General features: G+C 63.0%; 1 long non-coding RNA gene across 1 annotated transcript; it reads left to right on the forward strand.

Moving 5' to 3' along the window:
- The first annotated feature begins 723 nt into the window (after positions 1–723).
- LOC123568627 (uncharacterized) lies at positions 724–9,898 on the forward strand. The gene is made up of 3 exons (XR_006692044.2): positions 724–1,919; positions 2,388–2,513; positions 2,654–9,898. It is a non-coding gene; the product is annotated as an uncharacterized lncRNA (long non-coding RNA).
- The last annotated feature ends 1,330 nt before the right edge of the window (positions 9,899–11,228 follow it).

Raw genomic sequence — 11,228 nt, forward strand, 5'->3', positions numbered from 1 at the left:
ACTAAAAACACAGAAATTAGCCGGGCGTGGTGGCGCCTGCCTGTAGTCTGAGCTACTCAGGAGGCTGAGGCAGGAGAATCACTTGAACCCGGAAGGCAGAGGGTGCAGTGAGCGGAGATTGCGCCATTGCACTCCAGCCTGGGCAACAAGAGCAAAACTCTGTCTCAATAAATAAATAAATAAATAAGTAAATAAAAATAAAAGGGAGTTTACTGCCGGGGCAGGGTATGCTGGGATGCATTAACAATGGACTCAGGGAGAAAAGACATGCTTTGCTTTGGAGCGTCTTCCGGTGACGGGTATAAATATTCCCTCCCAGGCTGATTATGAGGCTACCCGAAATGCTGAACTCAGCAGGGAGAGGATTGGCCATTTTGAGGTGGGGTGTGAGCGCTGGCTCCAGTGCCCCACAAGTGTGACTTTGACCATGGAAAGTTCTCAGTAGGACCTCAGGGGTTCCCTGCCTCTCCAGGGGGTCCAGGCCCTCCGAGCAGCAATCTGCGTCTCTCACTGCCCTCTTCACTCCCACCCCCACCCCCAGGGCCCACCTGGCTCACTCCCTTCCTCTCCTCCCACCGGCCACCTGTCCTGAGTGAGCCTCCTCCCCAGGCCCTCGGAGGAGAGGGGAGCCGCTTGGGCGGCTCGGGTGAGTCCAAATAAGGACAGGGATCACGGTGGGGTTTGCATTCGCACGCCCTCTTTGCTTCACTGAACTTCTGTGGAGCAGACGCCAGACCCTCAGGTGCAGGGCTGTGGTGGAGCTGGAGGGGCCACAGGTGGGGCTGGGCTCCCCATGCATCTCCTGGGAGGGTGCAAGACTCTGCCCGCAGCCCATCTTGCTGCAGTTACCATTGGCTCCCGTGTCCGGGGTACCCACGTCACACCCCTCATCAGCCCGAGGCAGCCCAAAGCAGCTCCCAGCCTCAGGAAAGCCCAGAAGCAATTGGAAGAGTCTGGGGGTGGGAGGCTCGAGGACATCAGGCAAACCTGGGGCCCCGGGCAGTGCAGGCCTGCCTCAGCCTTCTTTGGCCTGGGCTTGAAGGCGGACCCGCGCCTGAGGGGTCTGGGGTGGCCTGGAGTGGTCTGGGATGGTCTGGGGTGCTCTGTGGAGGTTTAGGGTGGTCTGCAATCGTCTGAGGTGGCCAGAGGGGTCTGGGGGAGGTCTGCAGTGGTGTGGGGGGGTCTGAAGTGGTCGGGGGTGGTCTGCAGTGGTCTGGGGTGGCCTGAGGGGTTTGGGGTGGCCTGAGGGGTTTGGGGTGGTCTGGGGTGGTCTGGGGTCGGCTGGGCCTTTGCCTGCTGCTTGGTGCCCAGTGCATGCCCACAGGTTAATGGTCAGTCTGGTCAGCCTGTGTCCTAGGGGATGGAGGTGTCAGGTCTGGATGAAGAGCTGGGTAGGGGGGCTCAGCGCTGCTCTGAGTTGGGGGTGACTAGAAGGGACCTGGGCTGCCCCCACACTGGCAGTGCTCCAACTCAGCTCTGAGCCCCTCCTTCCTTCCTGCCGCCACCCCCACACCTGGCTCTCATCTCACCACCTCACACCTGGGTTCTTGCAAAAGCCTGGCCTCCTACTGGGTTCTGCGCTCTGCACACAGTAGGTACCCTCTACACACACCAGGCCCTTGACTTGGGAGTGGACAGGGAGGCCCCCAGACAGCACCCCCTTGATGACTCCATTGATGAAGCTGGCTGGTGCCCACTCCTAGGGGAGAGCATGCAGGCCCAGTAGCCTCCCCTTCTCTCCCCGTGGTGAGAGAGAATCTGGGAGAACAGGGCCTGGGGAGCAGTGACTGGACAGCCCTGGAGAGCTCTGCCGACCAACCCTTGGGCGCAAACCGTGCCCCTGCTGAGCCCTGCCTTGCTGGGACTCAACCGTGAGGCCTGTGGCTCGGAGGCTGGTGGGGACCATCTGGCTGTGCTAGGTGAGTAACTCCACTGTGGGGTAGGCCTGGGAGGAGGGCAGGGAGGGGAGCCGAGAGCTCTGCTGGTGATGGGACCGCATCAGGCCCCTGGCTGCAGCACGTTCCCCCAACAAGGGCCAAACGAGGGTGTCGGGCCCAGGGCTGAGCAGGATGGCGTCCGGACTCGGGGGGAGGCACTCTGCCAGGCATGTCCTCGAGAGCCGCTTGGAGGGGAATGCCCCTCTGCCACAGTTGTGAGTCAGGCCCTGGGCACGGGTAGCTCCCGGTTGAAAGGTCTGGCATGAGAAGTCAGACCCGCGGGTCGGTGCGGGCCAGGCAACCGGAGGAAGTTTCCGAAACCCGCAGGGCCCAGCAAAGCTTCCTCCAGTGATGGGAGCGCTCTGGGTCTTCCCAGTCCAGCCAGGAGCCCCAGCCACACGTGGCTCTAGAGGCCCTGGAATGTGGCTGATGGAGTTTTCATGACTGCAGTGTAAACAGCTGTGGTGGCTGGAGATGGCCACGCTGGACGGTGCGGAGCTGAGATAGGCCCTCGAAGTGCAGCGGGAGGCGCGGCCTGCACAGTTGTGGCTCCGTTCTGCGGTTTAGGGTCACCAGGTAAAGTGCAGGATGCCCAGCTGAATCCGAATTGCACGTAGACCATGACTGTTCTTAGCGTGAGTGTGTGCCATGTAATATTTGGGACACTGTTGAAGACAAATACTAAACAAGCCTCTGTTCTTTATCTGAAATTCGAGGCTTAACAGCCGCCCTGTATTTCCATCGGTGGATCTGGCTGCCCTGTTCACGCACCGGCCCAGGACAGCCTGTGTCTGGACGAGGCCTGCGGTCGGCGGTTGACTGGTCAGTGGGAGGCTGCTGTTGGGCCTGGTGGTCTCGAGGACAAGTGGAGTCTTGGCTAAGGACACAGAGGCTGTGAACTTGCCTGCTCTGGCTGCCCTCAGGACCCCCCACCCCCTGGCTGCCCAGAAAACAGACTGGAGGCTGGAAACTGGCCCCTCTGAGCACAGGCCACAGGCGAGGCTGCCTGCCGGGTCCTGCCCTCCCACAGGCCCTGTCTCTATTCCGCCTGCCTTCCTTCCGGCCATCGCTGAGCATAGGAGCATCCCGGGGGTCCGTGTCCAGGCAGCCAGCTGATGCAGGAGGGCACCCCAACCGCGTGGAAGCTGCCTACAAGTCCGGGCCCGTCGTGTTGCGCTGGCCCAGGGTCAAGGCCGAGATGCAGCGGGGTCTCTGCGGGGGCCACCAGCACCTCACTTGGACCCCCTGGCTTCTCAGCTTTCCTGAGGGGCTCCAAGAGGGGCAGGTGCGGTGTGGGATGCCAAGGCCCCCATCCAATCGCGGCCCCATTGACATTCTCAGCTGGGCTCCTTTGGGGCCTCCTCTGGCCAGCCGGCTGGTGGGCAGCCCCTGGCTACAGGCGCCCGCCTCCACTCTCATCTGGACACCTCCTGACACTGGGGCCCTGAGGAGCCCCCACCTCCCTCCTGCCCACAGCCCCTGCGCGGCTGTCTGGCCAGGGGGTGAGAGGTGCGTCTGTTCTCGCCTGGCCGGGCGGAGGGCAGGGAAGGGGTGAGAGGTGCGTCTGTTCTCGCCTGGCCGGGCGGAGGGCAGGGAAGCGGTGAGAGGTGCGTCTGTTCTCGCCTGGCCGGGCGGAGGGCAGGGAAGGGGTGAGAGGTGCGTCTGTTCTCGCCTGGCCGGGCGGAGGGCGGGGAGGATTCCCAAGCTTTGCTGCCTGAAGGTTCCCGTGTGATCTGCAAATGTCGATCGTGTTTGGTTACATTTAATAGAGGAGACGAGAATTTTTTCTGAAACCACCTCGCTGGCTCCAAACCAAGTGTGGGAAAGCAAGAACATCAATCTTTCCCCTTTTAGAACAAGTTTTCTTTTTTCGAAGGGAAAAATTCCAGGCTCCATCTTTCTTTATGTGCCTTCCAGGCAGAGACCCCCCGACCCGCAGCTCCAGGGCTGGGTTGCCAATGTGACCAAGCAGACGGGCCCCCCCGCCAGCACCTACCTGAGGCCTGCTGCTCATTCCTACAAGGCGCTCTGGGGTGTGAGTCGGAGCTGCACCCCAGAAACGGCTCCCGAGGAACAGTGTCTGTGAGGCTGGGTGCTGGGGCCGCCTGCACCCCCCTTCCCCTCCCCAGAAACGGCTCCCGAGGAACAGTGTCTGTGAGGCTGGGTGCTGGGGCCGCCTGCACCCCCCTTCCCCTCCCCAGAAATGGCTCCTGAGGAGCAGTGTCTGTGAGGCTGGGTGCTGGGGCCGCCTGCACCCCCCTTCCCCTCCCAGGGCCCTGCAGGAGGCTACAGGTGGGCACAGACTCACAGCAGCCTCTGGAAAGGGCTGCAGAGGGACTTGCTGGCCGACTGGCCAGGGACCAGGCTGGGCAGAGACCCCCAGGCGGGAGGGTTAGAGCTCACCAAGATGCTCAACTCAGATGAGAGGCCACCTGCCCACACCCTGGCAGGCCAGCTCTCAAGACCAGGGCCTTCCGTCCTCTTCTACCCCTCCTCTCCCTCTCCCTGCCCACAAGGGTCTTCTTATACCCAGGCACCGGCCCCCATTCCTGTGCCCTCTCTCCTCACCCTGGCCCCACTCCAGGAGCTGCCTGTGGTCCTGAGGCCTGGAGCTGAAGCACCTTCCTGGCACCAGTAATTGTAATGGCCACATGTTCCCCTGCGAAGAAAGGGAATAAAAGACCTTTTCTAGCTGACATCCAGGCCGGTGGAACCAGAGCATTTGAGAGGCGCGGGTGCAGGGATCCCAGCCACGCCCAGCCCTGTCACCAGGCAGGGCTCCCAGGTGTGCTCGGTGACTGCAGGCCCCTGGCTGCTCCCTTTGCCCAGGGAGCTCAGTCTTCCCAGCCCCTGTGTGGACCATCGCCGAGTGTCTAGGCCTGAGCAGGTACAGGCGATGCTTCGGGTGCTGGCCCACTCGCCCTGTGCTGTGTGCCTCCAGATCTGCCCAAATTCCACCCCTGTCTGGTCCTGAGCCAGGGATGGACCATGGCCTGAGGGTGGGCACAACTTTGACCCCTCTCCTTGTGTCTCATTCACTCGCTCTTGCCACCTGGATGGGCACAAATAACCTGATGGCTCTGGAGATCCCAGGAGAACCCTCAGAGGAGCCTCAGGCACCCCCACCCACGACGGCTGTGGAGGGCCAGGAGAACCCCCAGAGGAACCTTAGGCACCTCCTCCCCACAATGGCCGTGGAGGTCCAGGAGAACCCTGAGGAGCCTCGGGCACCCCCCACCCGCAGCGATGCCCTGATCCCTGACTTCTTGAGGACCACCTTCCCATCCCCTGGTGGATGCTAAAAGAGAGGACGTTGGCTGACGGAGCCCCTGATGCCTCCTTCCTGACCGGTGGCCGTCCTGGGACGTGTGGGCTGAGGGGCCAGCGGCACAACCTGTGCCCTGGCCCCGAGTGCGGCTGGCAGGTGGCCTTGGGAACGTCTCCCTGCCAGGTGTGAATGGTGGCCACTGCTGCTGCCACTGCCACCTCACTGGGCCCAACGGCCAAGGGCCAAGTGCATGTTTGCTCAGCACAGGCGGGCAGTGAAGGGCAGCCCATGTTCATGGCACAGTCCCTGCCACGTGCCCACTGTGTGCCCACCCCAGGAGACGGTCCAGGAGGGGCTGGCAGGAACAGAACAGGGTGTGGCTGAGCTCCAGCCTTGCGTGTGGCCTGTCAGTCTCAGAGGGACGGCCAGTGGCGGAGAACAGAAACCTGGCTGAGGGCAGGTTTCTACGCTGTCACCGGTGAATGGGTACTGGGCCTGAGGCTCAAGGGGGCTTCAAAGGGGGGAATGCCCTGAGCAGGGACGGGGGATGAGAGAAGGAAGGCCTGCACCCTGGAGCCAAGAGCCAGTGCTACAGCCAGGTGGGGCCAGTCCCACTCCCTTACTTGACACATGGAGAAACTGAGGCTGAGAGTGGGAGCTGGGTTTGCCTGAGGGCTGGGCCTTGCAACCGTGTGCTTTCCTTGTGTTTATTTATTCCTGATGCCCCTGCCTGGGGGTCTCTGGGCAGATGAGCAGGTGCTGGGGCCCAAGCCTCTGCCCCCCGCCCCACTCACTGTCAACCTGGACAGTCCAAGCCCCTTGAACTGCCATCCCCGTAGGTAGGAGTATAAAGGGTGGGAGGGCAGCCGGGGCAGGGGACCGGCAGCGCCCGGGCGAGAAGCTTCCCAGAGGCGGATCTCGGAAGAAAAGTCGCACGGAGCAGTCTCCCTGGCCACCCGTCTGCCTGGACCCCGGAAAGCAAACTTGGGAAGCAGGAAGCAGTGGAAAGTGAGAAACTTTAGCAAGGGAGGTGTGCCAGGCCAAGGCCTCCAGGAGAGAAACATCACGTGCGAGACGTGGCTGGGCCGCTGCCCGCACCGTGTCGCCCGCTGCCCTGTTTTTTCCATGGGCTGCAGCTTTCCTCATCCCTAGCCAGGGGGCACGGGGCTCCCCTCCCCCTGCCCACCCGCCTTGCTCCGCACCTAAAACTCCCTGCCCAGCCCACTCAGCTGTGGCTACTGGCTGAGAAACCGAGGCCCACAGACCCTGGGCAGAGGGAGATGGGGGAGAGACAGGCAGGGCCAGGGTGGGGATTGCACAGACCCACACAGGGTGATCCTGGGCCATCCTGGCCTCGAGGGGGCCCACAGGCTTCACCCTCCACCCCGGTCTCTGGCTTTCAGGCCTGTGAGGGACAAGGGTTCTTGGACACCAAGCATGTGGTCTGACGGGGCTGCACCGTTGCCCGCTGGGCCCATGGCAGGCACCCGGGGCTTCTCACTGTGAGAACGCACAGGCTTGCTCAGCCGGGGGCCGGGCTTGCAGGGGCCACCAGCACACATCCCATGGCTCAGGGCCGGATGGGGACTGGCCGGGGAGACGGAACTCGGGGCAGCATGGACTTGGCGACATCTCGTCTCTGCCCAGGCCAGCACCCCTCTTTGCCACTCCAAGGCCTGACCTCTCCAGGTGGTGCCCTCGCCGGCCCTGCTGGCTCAGCTGCCCCTCCCATCCCACTGGTCTCCAGTGGCTGTGAATGGCAGTCCCAGCTGCTATGCCAGCCTGGCCCGGGCCCCCCTGCAGGGGCAGACATCACTGCCAGCCTCATCCCCAGCTCCCAGGTACCAGCCGTGTGGGGCACAAGAGCGCCCAGGGAGGCTGTTGGCCTTTTTTGGGCCTGTCCACTGCAGGGCCACCGGTGCCCACCAAGGGAGACCAATCAGCACAGCCGTCTGCACAGGCGCACAGGCTGAAGGACAGTGGCTATTTCAGGGCCTGGCGTCAGTTTCCCTGTCCTCTTCCCAAAGAGGAAGGGAATGTAGACGCCTGGCCCGGACAAGCGCCAGCCAGGCACTTGGAGACCCCAGAAAGGGCAGCAAGGAAGGGAGCAGAGAGGCCAGCTCAGGCCCGCCCAGCTCAGGCCCGTCCAGCTCAGGCCTGTCCAGCTCACCTTTCTGCCCATGAGCTCACGGGTTCTGGCCCTCGGGCAGTTTCGAGGTCCCCATGTCACCGCCTCCCCACACCCTGGTTCCAGGAGAGGGTAGGGGAACAGGCCCTTTTTCAGCTTCTCCCTGCCCCAGGGTTGGAGAGAACTTCAGCCCCCTCTGACGACAGCTCGGGGGCTCCAGACCCTTTGAGAGCCCACTCTGGTGCCTCCATTGTGAAGCCTTGGCTTTGGGGCTGGGCTCAGCAGCTCTTGGAGGACAAACGAGGTCCCTCCTCACTTGCCAGCTAGTAAGGCCGCCGGGCTGGCACAGGATGAGAGTGAGCTACAGAGTGTTCTAGAGGGAGGCTGGGCCCTCCTTAAGCTGGCTCAGGATGGTAGGGAGGGGCAGTCTTCATCACAAATGGGTGGCAGGCGGCTCAGCACACAAGGCACTCCCCAAGCCTCTGCAGGCATGAGTGGCAGTGGGCCGTGTTCCCTCTGCCCTGCCCTGTGCCCCTGCCCCATGCCCCTGCGCCGTCTCCTCCACTCCAGGAGAGCCCAAGGGAGCCAGTGCTGCCCTGGTGGGGGGTTTCTCTCTCCAGCAGGTCCCCTGGCGAGGAGGGCTCCAAGCTTCAGAGTGAATACTCAGACCCCCGCTACCGCACCGTGGAGAGCGAGCGGGTGGGGGAAGACGCAGGGGGCTGGGAGAGCTGTGGCACAAGTAGGGCGAGTAAGATGGAGCAGGAGGAAGGCCAATCAACCTAGCCAGCTCTGGAGCCACCTGGAACACTCAAAGGGGACGTCTTTCTGTCCCCAGGAGCCCCACTTTAGGGCCGTGTGCTGGGCTGACTCCCTGGCCCGCAAGACCCCAGGTTGCTCACTCAGCCCAAACTCCCACCCATGCCACTCACCGCCCTCTCAGCCAGCCTACTTGGCTGGCTTCCGAAAAGGTCTGGGGCTTGTTCTGTGTCCTCGGGGGGAGACACCCTGGTCAGTGCTTCCCGGGCCTGACCAAACATGCCTGGCTTGTTTTCTTCCTGGGACGGTGAGAAATGGGCGCAGGGTTTGGAGAGGCTGCCAAACTGCTCCAGCCCCAGGGTTTGGGGGTCAGCACCAGTGCCTGGATGCCCAGGTGCTCTGGAGACAGGTTACCCAGGCTGACTTGAGCTCCCAAAAGCAGAGCTGGCACTACCCAACCGCCTCAGGGCAGAGCCCCTGCCAAGCCCCAGAGCTGTCCCCAGTCCACACCTGGTGAGGTGTGGACAGAGACTGGAAGACCTCCCTGGGCTACCAGCTCTGCCTGCTTGGAGTTGGGGCTGGGAGAGACAGGGGCCGGCGGACACAGAAAAGCTAAAGTCTGGCTAAATCCTGTAGGCTCAGGCGAGTTCTCTTTGACCACAGGCCTTTGACCTGGGGTCAGCAGTCTTCCCCTCCAACCTGGAGCTCAAGGGTGAGCTTCAGCCTGGATGGGGGTATTGGGGGCTTGGAGGGTCCTGGACGCTCAGAGCTGGGTGCCGGACGGGAGTGCTGGCCAGCCCTTGGGAGCAGTGGTCCAGAGGCAGCGGGCTCTGCCTGCAGAGAGCTTGCAGTCTCCCTGGGCAAACACCAGGCAGGCCCGAAAAGCATGTGTCACTGAGCTGTGCCAGGACGGCAAGCCGGGAGTGTGTGCTCCTTGGGGAGTGGGGCGCAGGTTTGGGCTCCAGCGCTGCCTCTTGGCTGGATACCCAGCTTCATATTTGGCTCAGCACAGCAAGGAGGGGCTGGGGGTCTCAGGCAGTCAGGGTTCCAGTCTCAGCCCTGGCACCACTGCACCCGGGCGCAGGCCCAGCACAAGGACAGGCACAGGCCACAGCACTGGTGGTGCCCGGAGGAGGGTGTGTATGTGGCTAGCGGCTGTAGGCATCCTGGGGGCTACCAGGTCTCTTGCCTCACCCTCCCCTTCAAGGCAGCATGGAGGTTTGGGATTCAACCTTCACCCATTTCCGAATCCTTCCGGGGCTCCCCTGGCAGCCCCTGTTGCTCCACACTGTGCCAGGCCCCAGATGGGGAGAGCTCCCACCTGTCCAGGGCTGTGGTGTGGGGCTGTGGGGGGTGGCGCTGGGTGGGGCATAGCCTGCTGCTTTGAGGGACGCTGACCTTTGAACTGAGGAGGTTCCTGAGCCTTCAGCAGGGGAGGGGCACAAGGCCACAGCCCCCTTGGCCTGCCGGAGCAGGTGACAGCCAGGTCTGGAGGGGCAGGCAGGAGAGGAGGATGGCGCAGGGTTCAGCCCAGCATCTCATCTGAAGGCCTCAGGGTCAGAGGCAGGGCCCCTGGGGCCGCACCAGCTCCCTTGAGCGCCAGAAGCCCAGGAACACGCAGTGCCTAGACGCTTCACCAGGAATACACGGTGCCCAGACACTTCACCAGGAAGCAGGGGCCTTGCCCAAAGGTGTCCGGGCCGGGGTTCCCCTGGTGGCTGCTGAAATGGCCCACTATGTCGCATCTGCGCCCCAACAGGGCATCCACACCCGTGTCTGCCTGCGTCCGCTCCTGAAAAGCTGTGTCAATAAAAGCTCATTTGCAATGCACCAGGATGCCAGGAGGCTCTCCAGGTGGCCATGGGGCTCTCCGGGTGTCCAGGGGGCTCTCCAGGTGGGCAGGGGGCTCTCCAGGTGGCCAGGGGACCCTCCAGGTGGCCAGGGATTTTTTCAGGGGTCTCTCCAGGTGGCCTCAGGGGACCCTTTTGTGAAATGGCTCATCATCTACTAGGATTTCTTCAAGTGGGACCCCTTTGCCTTTGACCGAGGCCCACAGACCCTGGGCAAGTAGACAGCTGGGGGGAATGTGGGTGGGTTTGGGAAGCTTTGGTTTGAGCAGAGGGGCTGGGGACCCTTCTGAAGCTAGGAAGGCCAGCTCAGCAGAAAGCGCTGGCTGAGGTGGTGAAGGGAGCCCTGGCCAAGGGGCTCTTGGCAGAGTGGTGGGCGGGCGCTGTGAGGCCTGCTGGCCGCAGCCACAGAGCAGGCGGCGGGCCGGGGCCTGGGAGTGATAAATGGCTTCCCCAGGAGCCAGGCGGCTCTGCCAGGGTCTTCTCAGTCCTCTGAATTCAGTCTTGTTGACCCTGAGGCCCAGTAGGGCCCCTTCGAACAGGGCTGCTTTGTGGCCGAGGTGGGGGTGTTGCTTGCAGTGGGGTTTGTACGTGCAGGGCTGGCATGGGGGGCACAGGGAGTGTCGAGGAGGCCCTGCCAGCCCAGGGGGAAGCTCAGCTGTTGGAACTAACGGCAGCAGCTGGACCCTGGTGCCCACAGGCCCTGGGCTGTGAGTTTGGAGGGTACAGCAAGCCCCCCGTGTTGAGGTTCAGCTCAAAAACTGGACTTGGCCAGCTCAGCGTTCACCGCCCTGTGTGCTCATCAGGGAGCATTCCCTGGGCTCCTGGGTGCCTGCACAGTGAGGTACCCACAGGCAGCCCTGCCTCTTCTGGCTGTGGCTCCTCTGTGTCATGGGGGCAACACCATCCCAGTCGCTGAGGCTCAAGCCCAGGAGATGGTATTGAGAGAAGAACATGGCCCAACACCTCCAATGCGTCCTGCCTGCCATGGGTGCTCTGCCTATGCACCTCCAGGGAACCCCACAAGGAGGAGGCTTGAGGTGAGAGGCCTCTCAGCCACCAGAACGTCACTGGTCCTTGCCCCCAGTCTACCCAGCCCATCCCTGCTCCTCCACCTGCCCGGCCCACCACACTGTCCTAGGAAACCCTCATGCAGCACCTAAGAGAGGCTTTGGGCAGGCTGGCTTCCCCCACACACTTCGGGGTCGTCTTGCCCTTCTCCTGCCTCCTTAGAAAGCCCTCCTGGTCCCTTTGGCCCTGGGATATGTCCCATACCGGTCTCTGCTGCCCAA

Source organism: Macaca fascicularis, chromosome 14 (assembly GCF_037993035.2).
Source record: "Macaca fascicularis isolate 582-1 chromosome 14, T2T-MFA8v1.1".
In the NCBI taxonomy this organism is placed as follows: domain Eukaryota; kingdom Metazoa; phylum Chordata; class Mammalia; order Primates; family Cercopithecidae; genus Macaca; species Macaca fascicularis.